We start from the raw sequence: 15087 nt of genomic DNA, 5'->3' as shown, positions 1-15087 counted from the left end.
AGAACTAAAATATTTTCCCAGCTTAGAGATTTGATAAATTAACATGCTTAAGAGTCAGGTCTCAAATGAATTTTTAAAAGTTTGAAAATTTGTGGAAAAAAGTTTTGACATTGTGGAAAGACACAAACATATCTGAGTAACTCCTTTTAGGGATGGTCCCTTCCGAGCAATTGGTTTTAAAAATCCCAGTGTAGATGGGTAATTAAAGCCTTCCTGGATACTGTTTATTTATTTTATGAAGTGAGAAGTGGGGCAGCAGTGACAGACTCCTACATGTGCCCCAACCAGATCTACCTGGCAAGCCCTCTAAGGGTGATGCTCTGCCCATCTTGGGCCATTGTTCCATTGCTCGGCAATACATTATTTTAGTGCTTGAGGCAAGACCACAGAGCCATCCTCAGTGTCAGGGCCAACTTGCTCAAACCAAGCCATGGCTGCAGGAGGGGAAGAGAGAGAGAGAGGAGGGAGGGAGTGAGAGAGAGAAAGGAGGGGGAGGCATGGAGAAGCATATGGCTGCTTTTTCTGTCTGCCCTGACCAGGAATTGAACCCAGAACTTCTACACACCCAGCCAATGCTCTATTACTAAGGCAACTGACCAAGGGCCCCTGGATACTATTTAAAAAAAACAAAACAAACTAGAGTACTATAGCATCATCACTGGGTATTAACAAAAAGAGAGATGATTTTTTAAAAATCTATTAAAAGCAGATTAGAAAGCTAACTAAGTCATCATCCCATGAAATATGGGGAAAAATGGAATTTTTAAAAGTAGTGATTTGAATGAAATTATAGAACATTTGTCATTTCTTCATCTAGCTTATGACTATTTTATTTTTCCTACAATAAATATTTATAACTTTCATAAAAACAAGATCATTATTTTAAAGCAAATAAGCAAAGGAAAGAAAATAAGGGTTTAAAATGAAATAATTTGAAGAATGATAGTTTGTTTCCTGAGAGTCAGAGGTGTGAATCCAGGATTAGTCAGTGTAGGTCACTTAGTAAGCAGACGTGATATTACTGCATATTCATGTAATGAACCTAGAGAAGGACATCTATTTGAGAATAGCAAATAATCAGGCAATATGCAGAAACAAGGACAGCGGTAAGAAATGACTGAAAAAAGAAAGAGACAGGACAGGAAAAGAAAAAAAAAGTAAGGGATAAGAAAAAAATATTTACAGATATATAATAAATCATATAATTCATTATTTAGTCTCATTGTAACTTCTTAAAATAAGGATAATACTTCCTATCAAGATTAAATTTTTACAAATTAGAAAAAAGACTAGCAGAGTGCTCCGCATGCAGTTGATACATATTGCACATGTTGGGTATTTTAATGAGTTTTTTAGCAATCTGGTTTATTCCATAGAACATTGCAAAATTGAAGATGAAAATAAAGCTGACAGCTATATGAAAGTAAGAGCAGATAGTTGGGGAAAGGCAGAAGAGCTATGCAAAACTGATAAAAATGCAAAAGGCAGGCAACTCAGGTGATCGCATCCGTATACCTACACTCTGCAAAGCATTGCTATATGATAGCTTCCTATAATATTGTAATTCCAAATTAAGACCCAGGTAATGATGAAAGTGTTATATATTATATATAATTCCCCTTGCTTAGGAAAGCAGATGCTTAACCTTTTCAATTAAAGAATATAAATAAACACATACAACTTTTAATTCAAATGTCAGCCAAGACAGAAAGACACTAAAAGTTTCACAAAGTTTTAGTAGTAAAGGGCATTGTATATTACCTGAGAGAAACAATTTATTATTACTTATTATAAGGCATAAATTTTTCAAACCAAAATATTCAAGTATGAAAATGTATATGCTTTCCCTGTCTGGTTGGCTGTGGTATAGCATCGGCCCAGAGTGCAGTTCCTGGATTCCCAAACAGGACACACAGGAGAAGTGCTCATCTGCTTCTCCACCCTTCCCCCTCTCCTTTCTCTCTACCTCTCTCTTCCCTTCCCACAGTCAAAGCTCCATTGGAGCAAAGTTGGACCAGGTGCTGTGGATGGCTTCATGGCCTCTGCCTGAGGCTCCAGTTGCAGTGTAGTAATGTTCCAGATAGGCAGAGCATCGCCCCCTAGTGGACATGCTGGATGAATCCCGGTCGGGCACATGTAGGAGTCTGTCTGTCTGCCTCCCCGCTTCTCACTTCAGAAAGATACAAAATAAATAAATAAATAAATAAATAAATAAATAAATAAATAAATGAAAATGTATATGCTTATCATGTTTAAAATCGATACTGCCACTTAAATGATCAATGGTATGTTAAATCACAATATATCTACTTTATGGAGTATAACAAATGCATTAAAAATATTAAAAAAAAAATATTGCTCTACTCCACTTCATAAATATAGCTATAATGTAAAAGTAAAGTCATATGCAGGAAGAGTATTAATGGTGGTTGCATGTTGGGCAGATAAAATGTATTATGCTCACTTTGTTAAAGATGGCGCTGCCCATGTGGAGGCCTTGCCCAGGTGATATTAATGTGTGTTGTGGGCAGGCAGGATCCTTGTAGCCTGGGGCTTGGTTTTGGGATTAAGCCTTTCCCACCCTTTTTGATGTGGGGTGGTACAATCCCATCTTGACTCAGATAAGTGACTTTGTATTAGAGACTTCCCTATTATGTATATTGGATTAAAGGTTTGGATTTCTACACTATAAAATAGGGGCAGAATAGGAGCTTGCTCACTTGGTTTCTGAGATTAACATTAGAGGAGACAGCAGAGAGCAGAGAGCAGAGAAAGGCCACGTGGAGGAGGCCAGGAGAAGCAGCCAAGATGGCGGAGTGTTGAGTGAGAAGCCAGTTTTGTGCAGAGTTTGTGCAGGAACAAGGAAGGAGATGGGGAACAGAGGTGAATAAGTCTGGTGAGCTAGAAACCTTTGATTCTAGGAAACTCGGATAAGTCAGTATCTTTGTGAGCACTGAATGTGAGTGGGTTTTGGAGCCCAGTGTGTGTTTTTTGCTTGCCCGCCGAGTGCAAGCTAGGATTAAAGACTATAGCCCACCAGTTCTTGGCTACGTTGTTTCTTTACCGACTATTTGAATCCAATGCGAACCTGCATGGGCCAGGCTGCTGTGAAAGTGGTCCTGCCCACTGGCTTTAAATTGCAATTATATGAAATATGCATCAAATACAGATAAGAGGGTAAGAATCTAAAAGACAATATTAGTTTCACTAGGAGCTAATATATGCACATTTTATTTTCTGTAATTTATATTCTAAAGTATTCTACATTATTATCCTAGTTTTAAAAATGTATATGCCCTAGAATAAGTGCTGTGTTAGATAAAAATGAGTGTAAATTGTGTGTATATGCAAATGTACACATAAGTAAATAAACTCATTTGAAGTTTATTGGAGTTTGTGTGAATAAAAAAAGAAAAATTTTCATCAAAAATATTTTAAGTAGTCGTCATTAAATATGATTCATTCAGAAAATAGCATTTTCTGTGTAATCTCTTGGAAGGTTTTGTTTTGTTTTCTGTTACTTACTTACTTTTAATTCAGTGACAATGTGTTGGTTGTGAAGTTGGGAATATGTGTCCAGAAGAAGAAAACTATGCAAATGTAGTTGATACTGAGTGCATGAACTGGGGAAGTAAGACATGAAGCCCAGGGGCTAAGGAGTTTTCGCATAACCTTATGGGTAATGTGAAACATGGGTATATCTTACCCAGAGGCATAATGTGATTGTATTTGCATTTTTAAAAGGTTTTTCAGTCCCAATTTAACCTAGAGCAGGGGTCCCCAAACTTTTTACACAGGGGGCCAGTTCACTGTCCCTCAGACCATTGGAGGGCTGGACTATAAAAAAAAAAACTATGAACAAATCCCTATGCACACTGCACATATCTTATTTTAAAGTAAGAAAACAAAACAGGAACAAATACAATATTTAAAATAAAGAACAAGTAAATTTAAATCAACAAACTGACCAGTATTTCAACGGGAACTATGGGCCTGCTTTTGGCTAATGAGATGGTCAATGTGCTCCTCTCACTGACCACCAATGAAAGAGGTACCCCTTTCGGAAGTCCGGTGGGGGGCCGGATAAATGGCCTCAGGGGGCTGCATATGGCCCACGGGCCATAGTTTGGGGACCCCTGACCTAGAAAGAATGCTCAAGTGACTGGCTCTTCTCTACTTCTTGGAAGCTTAGATCCAATAAGTGGAGCCTGACCCTCCCCCATCCGCTCTCCCTCAGGCTACAGCTGCCTCTGACTCAGTACCTCTGAGTGGTCCTCCCTTGGAGCTTGGGTTTCAGGAAGGACCCGTAGACACCAGGATAAAACTCGAAGGCACAGAAATAGAAAAAGTACTAAGGAGGCTGCTATGATAAGGCAGGTGAAAGACAATGACAGCTGGGGAAAGGGTAGCCTTGAACTAATGAACACTATAGATTTCATAAGTATGTAAGAGGCAAATTGGCAGTCCCAACAGTTTCAATTTACGATTGCCTTCACTTACATGGAGGCATCATTTGCATATTTATTTAATCTACCTAAAAAGATTTTAAGCTCATGTATAAATCCTATATATATAAATATTTATTTCTCTTGTGTCTACCTCTTGGGTTAGACAGTAAATGTTTAATATTTTTGTTCTTAGTATACTGATTATATATATATAGCTTACTTATATTGCTAAAATAACTAAAATAATAGAATGAGCAACATCAAACACTTGGTTTCTTATTTAATGTTTGTCTCAAAAAATAAAAATATAAAATTAGGAAAATAATTTTGTAAAAATTACCTGGAATGACTGAGTCAATTATGGCACAGTAACATAGGAGTTTTTAATATAGACAATTTATATAAGCAACCAACTTTGGAGTTTGACCTATCCAGAGAATTATAACAAACTATATAAAAAAATCTACCAGCACAGCAAAGAAAATCATGGGTTAAAAGGAAAGGCAATCTAATCTACTGAAAGAGAGAAAATATTTGCAAATCATGTCTGATAAGGAAGTAATATCTACAATATATAAAGAACTCATACAACTCAATATAAAAAATGTGATTAAAAATGGGCAGAGAATCAGAATAGACATATTTCCAAAGAAGACACACAGATGGCCAACAGCTATATGAAAAGGTGCTAGCATCACTGATCATAGGTAAATGCAAATCAAAACCAAAATGAGATATTATCTCATATCTGTCAGAATGGTTATTATAAAAAAATATGAGAAATAACAAAGATGTTGGCAAGATGTGAAGAGAAGGGAAGACTTTGGCATTGTTGGTAGAAATGTATATTAGTGTAACTCCTACATAAAACATTATTAAAGATCCTCACAAAACTAAAAATAGACCTACCATATAATTCAGCCATTCTACTTCAGGGTATTTTTCCAAAAAAAAAAAAAACTATATCACAAAGGTATATGCACCCCCATCTTCATCATTTACAATAGCCAAGATATGGAAATATTCTAAGTGTCCATTTATGAATGAATTTATAAACAAAAACAAAGTCTGATATATATTTCTATCTATCTATCTATTTATCTATATCAATATCAATATCTATATCTCTATATATATATCATCCATTCCTATATCTATGATGGAATATTATTCAACTGTATAAAGAAAAGGAAATCTCAATACTTGCAACAAGATTGATGGACTTTGAGGACATAATACTAAATGAAATGAGTCAGACTAAGAAAGACAAATACCTTATGGTATGAGCTACTTACATGTAGAATCTAAAAACAAGTAAACAAAAAGAAAAACAGAAATAAGCTCACAGATACAGAAAACAGATTGGTGGTGCGGGAAGCAGAGGGTGGTGGATAGACAAAATGGGTAAAAGGGGTCGAAGGATACAAATTTACAGTTATAAAATAAGTAAGTCATGAGGATGTAATACATAACATGGTGACTATAGTTAATACTGTATTATATATTTGAAAGTTACTAGGAGAGTGGATCTTAAGAGTTCTCATTACAAAAAAAATGTAACTGTGTATAGTGATGAATGTTAATAAGAATTATTGTGGTAATTATTTTGTAATATATAGAAATACTTAATCATTATGTTGTATACCTGAAACTAATATAATGTTATGTCAATTAAAATAAAAAGAAAATTATCTACTTGCCTAAGGGTCACTTAAATTTTTTATAATATATATCATGTTAATTTCTTTTACGTTTTTAAATTTTAGGTATAAGAAAAAATATCCATGTGCCAGGCTCTAATAATTCCTTGTCTTTATAAATTGTGTTATACTTTTCAAGCAAAAATAATTTATACTTATTAATAAGAATCTATTATGTCATTATGCTTTGAAATTCTACCAAGTAAATTCAATAATACTACCCTCCTATCCTCACACATTACTAATCCCAAACTTAAAATTAGATAAGGTAAATGTTTTGTTACAATCATATGGTAACCCTCTCTGCCTGCTTAAAAATAGGCATATAGAGTTGACCCTTCAATAATGTAGAGGTAAGGGTGCGAACTCCTATGTAGTGAAAAATACATGTATAAATTTTGACTCCCCCAAAACTTAAGTTGTTCTGCAGTATCTGAGAAGGGTTGGTTTCAAGACTCCTTTGGTTAGCAAAATCAGCAGATGCCTCAGTCCCATATCAATAATAGCATTGATCAATTCATATAGTGGACAGCCTACATCTGTGGACTCCCAACTACCAATTAAGAACAGTGAATTTTTTACTTAAAAAAATTTCACATAAAGTGGACCCACACAGTTCAAACCAGTTATTCAAGGGTAAACTATATTTTTAATATTCTCTTTCCAATGCTCTGTTTGAGAGTTTGAAAAAATATCCTATCTTTTTTTCAGCAAATGTTATACTTCCAAAATTTTTAAAAACATGTATTTTAAAGAATTACCACATATTATTAAAAATGCTTTATTCTTTATTATTTATAAAATTTCTTGAAGGAAATGAGAATACTTCAAATTTTTCAAATATTAAACTTTTTAAAAATTTATTTCCATTTTATTATTCTTATTCTACATCTAAATAGATGTCAAATGTTTTGATTCTATAATTTGTACTGTAACCTCTCTTTACTGTAATTAAGATGTATTGAAAGCTAAATAATAGAGTTAAATATAAATTATGTTAAGAGGTTTCATAATTAAATTGGGGTTCTGTGACACTAGGATTATAGTAATGAAGATATATAGCCAACTACACAGCTTGGACAATGGCTGCTCTAGGACATCAAATAGTTTGATGAATAATGAACCACATCTGGTTAACTTAGTCTAAATACGTTCAGGCCTTTGTCTCTGTGTTGTTGTCTGGTCAGTTTTCCTTCCAGATGTCTCTCTGGTTCTCATCCTCCACTCCTTAGGTCTCCACTTAAATGGCACTTCATGAAAGACAATGCCCTTCATCACTCTCACTCTCATACACTATATCCCCCTTTGCTCATTTATTTTAACCAAAACCCCTATCACCATTCAATATGTTATATATTTTACTTATTTATTATTTCTTATCTATAATAAGCTATTCTGTAATATCTATCTCCCTTCACTAGAATACAAGCTATAGGAAAGAAGTTCCTTGACATTGTTTTAGCTCACGAGTATCCCAGTGCCTGGCACATAATAGACACCCTATAAATAATTGACGAGTGAACTGAATTAATGTAAGGAATGATGTAGACCCTACCAAACTTCAGTTATAGTCTTAGACCTGCCTCCAATCAAAAGTTAATTATTGGAAAAATTGTCTTACATAATGGGGGTATCTCAGCTAGTCAGGAATTCTGCAAGAAGGGAGTTTTTGAGGTGTGGAGCTTGGACCCTAGGAAGAGACTTGGGAAAGAAAAAAATGGAGGGGACATCATGAGACATGGATGCTCTTCCCAGAGAGATGAATAAAATTTGAGCCTCAAAGGCTGGAAGAACACAAAGCAGACTCAGCGCATTGAGAACTCAAAATATTAATTCAGCAGTGCGGAGGGGCAGTAGGTGCCTATCTGTCTGTCTGTCTATCTATCTATCTATCATCTATCATCTGTCATCTATCTACTTAGAAATAAAAACAAAGGGAATGAAGTCTGTCCCTGTAGCCACCCTCCACAAGAAAGAAGAGAAAGTATGAAAGTGCCAAATAACTAGCAGAAAATACATAAAAAATAACTGGCTTGGAAATGAATAATTAAATATAATTCATGAAATATGTCTATTCATTAATGGCTTAGTTACAATTCCCAACCAATAACACTCACTTATTCACTTATCTACACACTAAGTTTTTACACACTAGCGGTAGAATATGCACAAAAATTTCTACACATCATGGTTAAATTAACTGTAATTTCATTCAATATATTTACAAGATCATGTAAACATTGATGGTAGAGGCATTGTGTATAATTCAATCACAATATTAAGTGGAAAATGGTGTATTCAGCTCTAATGCTACACAAGAACACGTCTAGGTGCAAGCAAAGACCAATACTATTAATCCAGAATTTCAAAAGAATCAGAAACTCTGCTCTTCTCTAGCAACTATGGTGTGTGCAAGAGCTCTCTTGCTAATCCAGGGTTATTAGGAGCATGATGTCACAAAGCCTTGTCTCCTTACAACCACAGGGATGCAAGTTCTGGATATAAGAAAGTCCTCAAAACCCATTATTTCTTGCTGATAATTGCAAAGGCTTCTTACGACAACTAAATCCTGATAGAACAACCCAGGTAAAATAATGTCTTCAGTTTTATAAAAATACCAGATAAAAGAAAAACAAAATAAGCTACAGAAAAAGTAATAGAGGGAGAAAAAGAAGAAGTTATACCTTGAGGTAATGATTCCGAAGCTTTTGATGATTATTTCAGGTAGTATAAAGTGGTCAAGGGCACCTTAGTAATAATGGCCTTAGTATAACAGAGCAAGGGCTCTGTTTTTTTTCTCAGAACATTGTTAGGCTTTCTTTCTGATTGCTGACTACTTAGTTTTCTCAAGGATCTATCTTCCTTTATACCCATATTCATCTTCCTATGTTATACTAATGATACAATCTTCTACTGACAACTCTTCCCTTTCCAAAGACTCTGCAAGCCACATTCCATCACTTCGCCGCTCCCAGACCAACTGAATCAGAGTTTCCTGATAGGTAGCCTATGAATTGGTATGTTAACCAACTCACACAAGGAAATATTTTCATCCCCAGGCAATCAATAATCTGGAATGAATGTTTGTGTCCCTCGAAATTCAGATGTTGAAATCCTATCCCCTAATATCATGGTGTTTGAACATAGGGATTCTGGATGGTAAGTAGGATTAGATAAGGTCATGGGGATGAGGCCCAATGGTTGAGTGTCTTTATAAGAAGAGGCACCAAAGGGCTTGCTTTGCCTTTCTTTCCCACTAAATGCACAAAGAGACTGTATGAGCACATAGCGAGATAGCAGCTGTCTCAAGTAAAGAGAAGGGAAATCAGAGTAAAACCTATGTGTTCACTCCTTAATTTTAGACTCCCCATCCTCAAGAACTGTGATAAATAGATCTTAAGCTACCCTGTCTATGGCATTTTGTTATGGCAGCCTGCACTGACTGAACAAGTCAGTTCAAGAAACACAGTTTTACTATGAGGACTGAAAGGTTTCCTTGCAAGTCATCTGAAAATTCCTATTAAGATAGAGCACTTGAGTTTCACCTTGAGAGAAGTCTTTCATAAACTTTATTATTAGAAGGGTCTTCATTTGATACATTTAATTTTTTTTTTTTTGTATTTTTCCGAAGCTGGAAATGGGGAGAGACAGTCCGACAGACTCCCGCATGTGCCCAACCGGGATCCACCCGGCACGCCCACCAGGGGGCGACGCTCTGCCCACCAGGGGGCGATGCTCTGCCCCTCTGGGGTGTCGCTCTGTTGCAACCAGAGCCACTCTAGCGCCTGGGGCAGAGGCCAAGGAGCCATCCCCAGCGCCCGGGCCATCCCTGCTCCAGTGGAGCCTCGGCTGCGGGAGGGGAAGAGAGAGACAGGGAGGAAGGAGAGGGGGAGGAAGGAGAGGGGGAGGGGTAGAGAAGCAGATGGGCGCTTCTCCTGTGTGCCCTGGCCGGGAATCGAACCCGGGACTTCTGCACGCCAGGCTGATGCTCTACCACTGAGCTAAAGGGCCAGGGCCCATTTGATACATTTAAATGATCATATGACTTATAGAAGTTTGAAGGGCAGAAACCAACAGCTGAATTTGTCCTAATTGCAGTTCTCTACAAAGAAGTCTTCTATGATCTTTTTGAGGAAAATTCTGTTTGCATAGTGGTTTTATTAGGTTATTGCATTTCCTTTTCTTTCTTTCTTTTTTCCTAAGTAAGAGAAGGGGAGATAGAGACAGACTTCTGCATGTGCCCTGCCAGGATCTACCTGGCAATCCCCATTTTGGGCTGAAGCTCGAATCAACTGTGCAATCCTCAGCATCCGGAGCTCCTAAGCTGACACTCAGACCAATCGAGCCACTAATAGTGAGAGGGGAAAGAGAGAGAGAAGGGGAGAGGGATGGAGAGAGAATTAGATGGCCACTCCTTATGTGTGTCATAACCAGGGATCGAACCCAGGATGTCTGAAAGCCAGGCCAACACTATCCACTGAGCAAACTGGCCAGGGCCTAGGCTATGGCATTTCTTGATGAATGCATTTGCTGGGACCATTTAGTGTCTTTTGAGGATAGGCATAAATAAGAAATATGAAAATAGACAAGTTTTATTTGGGATGCTTGGACTGGGAGAAATTCAAGCAATAAAATGTATTAAAAAAGTGGGTTATCTGTGATTTTGGGCTTTATCACCTTAAGATATATAAAGACAAAGTGTAGTGTACAGAGATTTTGATCTTTAATTTTTCCTCACTATTGTGTCCCAGTGCTTAAAACAGTTCCTCACTCATTTTAGGGGTTTAAAAAATATTTATTGAATGAATGATGTAAGAAACAACGAGGTGGATAAGATAGGCCAATTCAAACAACCTTCTCTTGGTTGCATGGGAAGGTCACAGTGGCTAGCTTTTCCATTTCTCCCATGGGCTAGTGGTAAAGCAAATGTAAAATGGTAGCATTTAATTGATGGTATACAATGATGGGTATACAAATGTTCACCTTACTAGTCTTTCAACTTTTCTGAAGATTGAATATGTTACAAAAATAATTGTGGGAAAACATAGTGATAGAATAATTGTTCTCTTAAGATGTCATACCCTCATCCCTGTCTCTATTGACCTTGTTCTATTTGCTGCCACAGATAACCATTTTTATTACCTTATTATGTATTTCTTATTTAAACTCTTTTAATGTAGATAAAAGCAAATGTAAATGTTTATTATTTTCTCTTTCTTATAGAGAAGACAACACACTACACGATTTTCTTTCATTGCTACTCTCATCTCCTCTCTCTCTCACCTTCTCTCCCACTTTCCCTCTATCTTTTTTCCCATGTCTTGGTTTAACAATAAATCCTGGAATATTTTACATGTAAGTTCAAGAAGAGCTTATTTATTTATTTATTTTATAGAAAAACTGTTTCACAGAATGATTATACCATTGTTTATGTAACCAGTCATTGGCAAAACTAATAATACTGCAATTAATAATTTGTAAAAATATACATATGTAATTTTATATCTGTGCAGGTGCATCATCAAGATAAATTCAGAGGTAAAGAATACCATGTTAAAGGCTAACTACATTTGTATTTTGAGAAATATTTTCAAATGCCCTCCCAGTGCTGTATGATATGGCACTCAAGGCTGCTATGCTTTGAGAGCATTTGCTTTCCCACAATTTAATCAACAGATTATCTTCTCCAACTTTTTCATTTCTGCTCAGTTGAGGGATAAATTACATCTCAGTATGGTTTGAATTTTAATTTCTCAGCTAATGAGTAGGGTTGAGCATCATTTCATATGATCACAGACCATTTTTACAATTTTCTGTGTGTTGTCTATTCGTATCTTGCAAATATTTTTCAATTGTATTTATCAATTCAAAGAAACTTTTTAAATATATATTTTGGGAAATTAACAATTAATCTTTACTCTGAGTATAATGTTTTTCTCAGGTTTTAATTTTACTTTGACAGTCAAGTATTGAATGTTATCAGTCTTTTATTTTGTATATTTCTGATTTTGAGAAATAGAAAGCTATTTTTAACTCCAAAATTCTCCAAAATTTTTTCTATATATATATTTAATGTTTTTTCTTCTAGTATGCTTAAGGTTATATCTTTACACCTAATTTTTTTATTCATTTGGTATTTTTTCTTGTCAATGTCAAGTGTAGATCTGACTTCAAAAAGACATCCAATGTCTAACCCCATTAATTTAAATTTTTTTTTCATTATTGACTTGAGAAGCCAACTTCATCACATATTAAATTCTCATAAATACTAGGTATATACATATATATATATAAGCATATGTATTTTTGTCTATTTTTATAGTTTAGATTTTTTTTCCATTACTTTATCTTTTTTAGTGTGTCACTATGATATTCTTTTTTTATTTGTAATTTTATAAGTTTTGGCCCTGGCCAGTTGTCTCAGTGGTAGAGCGTCGGCCTGGCGTGTGGAAGTCCCGGGTTCGATTCCCGGCCAAGGCACACAGGAGAGGCGCCCATCTGCTTCTCCACCCCTCCCCCTCTTCTTCCTCTCTGTCTCTCTCTTCCCCTCCCGCAGCTGAGGCTCCATTGGAGCAAAAAGATGGCCCGGGCGCTGGGGATGGCTCCTTGGCCTCTGCCCCAGGCGCTAGAGTGTCTCTGGTCGCGACAGAGTGACGCCCCGGATGGGCAGAGCATCGCCCCCTGGTGGGCGTGCCGGGTGGATCCTGGTCGGGTGCATGCGGGAGTCTGTCTGACTGCCTCCCCATTTCCAGCTTCAGAAAAATACAAAAAAAAAGTTTTAATATCTGGTAAAGACAATTTTCCTTTATTTTTTTCTTTTCTAAAATTTTTGTCAGTCTTATTATTTTTTGACATCAACTTCAGAATTAGTCTAGTTTTGGGGAGGTGACCTGTATGTATTTAGATAAATTAATTAATAAAGTTATTTAAGGAGATATTCCGATTCAATTTATAAACATATTTTGGTAGAATTTTTCTATTTATGTTGAATTATTATAGTAAAAAAACATGATGTATTTTCTATTTGTTTTATGTATTTTTAAGCCCTTGAACAAGCATCAGTTGACTGCTATAAAATCCAAAATTGAATCTCAACAAAAAATTATTTTTCCTGATTTTATCTATATCTTATCATTTGCTCTATCATTATATATATCAGGTTATAATAACATTATTATTTTTTATTTTTTAAAGAGAAAGAGAGAGAAGGATAGACAGAGACATACAGAAAGGAAGAGAGAAAGATGAGAAGCATCAATTCATAGTTGCGGCACCATAGTTATTCATTGATTGCTTTCTCATATGTGCCTTTATCAGGGGGCTCCAGCTGAGCCAGTGACCCCTTGCTCAAGCCAGAGACCTTGGGTTCAAGCCAGAAACCTTTGGGCTTAACCCAGCTACCATGGGACTATGTCTATGATCCCATGTTCAAACAGGCGACCCTACGTTCAAACAAGTGAGCCCTTGCTCAAGCCAATGACCTCTGAGTTTTAAACCTGGGTCCTCAGTGTCCCAGGTTGACACTCTGTTCATTATGCCACCATGTTATGACTGTCTCCCTTTTTTAAAGTAATCTCCACAAGGACATGTATTTTATATGAAGGACTAATATGTGTTTGTTGGAATGAAGAATACTATGAAGTACACTTTCTTATTATTATCTCAATGGTTTCCTAAAATGAGATTTGAAGACTTGTGACTCAGATAATCCTAAAGCCACAGAGCTATTAAATTGAACTTATTCTCAGATGCAGGCCTTTTAATTTAAAATCCCATATTCTTCCACACCCTGTAATATTTAACAGGAGAGCAACATACTAAAGTCTACAGTTTTATAATTTTATGTCATTCTTTTGCCAGAAAACAATTAACATTGTCATATTTTTTTTAAACTGTAAAATCTAAATAAAGACATCTGTAAGTGATGAAATTTCATGGTATGGCACCAGGAAAAAAAAATATGTTGGCCATGACAGCATCTTTTACTAAGGCAAAATCAAATCATTATTATCAACATCATTATTATCATAGAAACAAAGCATTTTTTTATCTGATACTGAATCAGTATTTAACATATGATTTCAACAACCTTTTCAACATTGGTATTATTATATTGCCTTTACAGACGAAGAAAATCAAGCTGAGAAAATTTAAGTCACTTGTCTATGGTACTATGTTATTGGGGGTAGGGGTAGTAGTTAAATCCAAATCTGTTTGTCTTCAAACTTAAGTTCTTTATGCTGAGCTGCTTGTGCCCACATACTCTACATACATGCAAGGCTAGTTTGCTTTCCAGGGCATTTCCATGGAATTGCCCTAGTTTTCATCAAACTAAGATAGATCTGGGACAAGTTTGCAGGTCAAAGGAAAATAATGCCCTATCCTGTTGGTAAAGCATTCAGTGTCCTGATATTTGTTTTTAACCAAATGGCCCTTGGAGCTTTTATTATTTCTTCTCTATGAAAATATATTTGCATACTCTGTTTCTGAGAAAGGCAATAGTAATTCATGAGCAATTTAGGAAATGCTGGCTATAAAGTTGGAGATATTTACATAGTTATCATAAATTATAGTCAAAAACTATAATTTGTTCAAATGGAATTCTGCTAAAAGCTTGAATTTACATATACTATCCAAATGCCAAATGTTGACATGCATTTTTAAAACCAACATATTGGGGCTCTTTCCTCATATAGTTAAGATTAAATTCATATTCACAACAGAAGCAATAAAGTTATTTTTCCCCCTCAAGGGGAAAAAGGACAAAACTATATATGCATGGTTAGAGGCAAGCACATGGAGGAAATCACTGCAAATCTCCCGAAGATGTCAGCAGCAAGACATGTTTGGCAAACACAAATAAACTGTGTAAATAACATATATTATTCAACTACTATTACAGAAATGGAATGTATAGTACCCTTTACAGAATTAGCTGT

This window comes from Saccopteryx bilineata, chromosome 1 (genome assembly GCF_036850765.1).
Source record: "Saccopteryx bilineata isolate mSacBil1 chromosome 1, mSacBil1_pri_phased_curated, whole genome shotgun sequence".
NCBI lineage: Eukaryota > Metazoa > Chordata > Mammalia > Chiroptera > Emballonuridae > Saccopteryx > Saccopteryx bilineata.
This window is presented reverse-complemented; position numbering follows the sequence as displayed.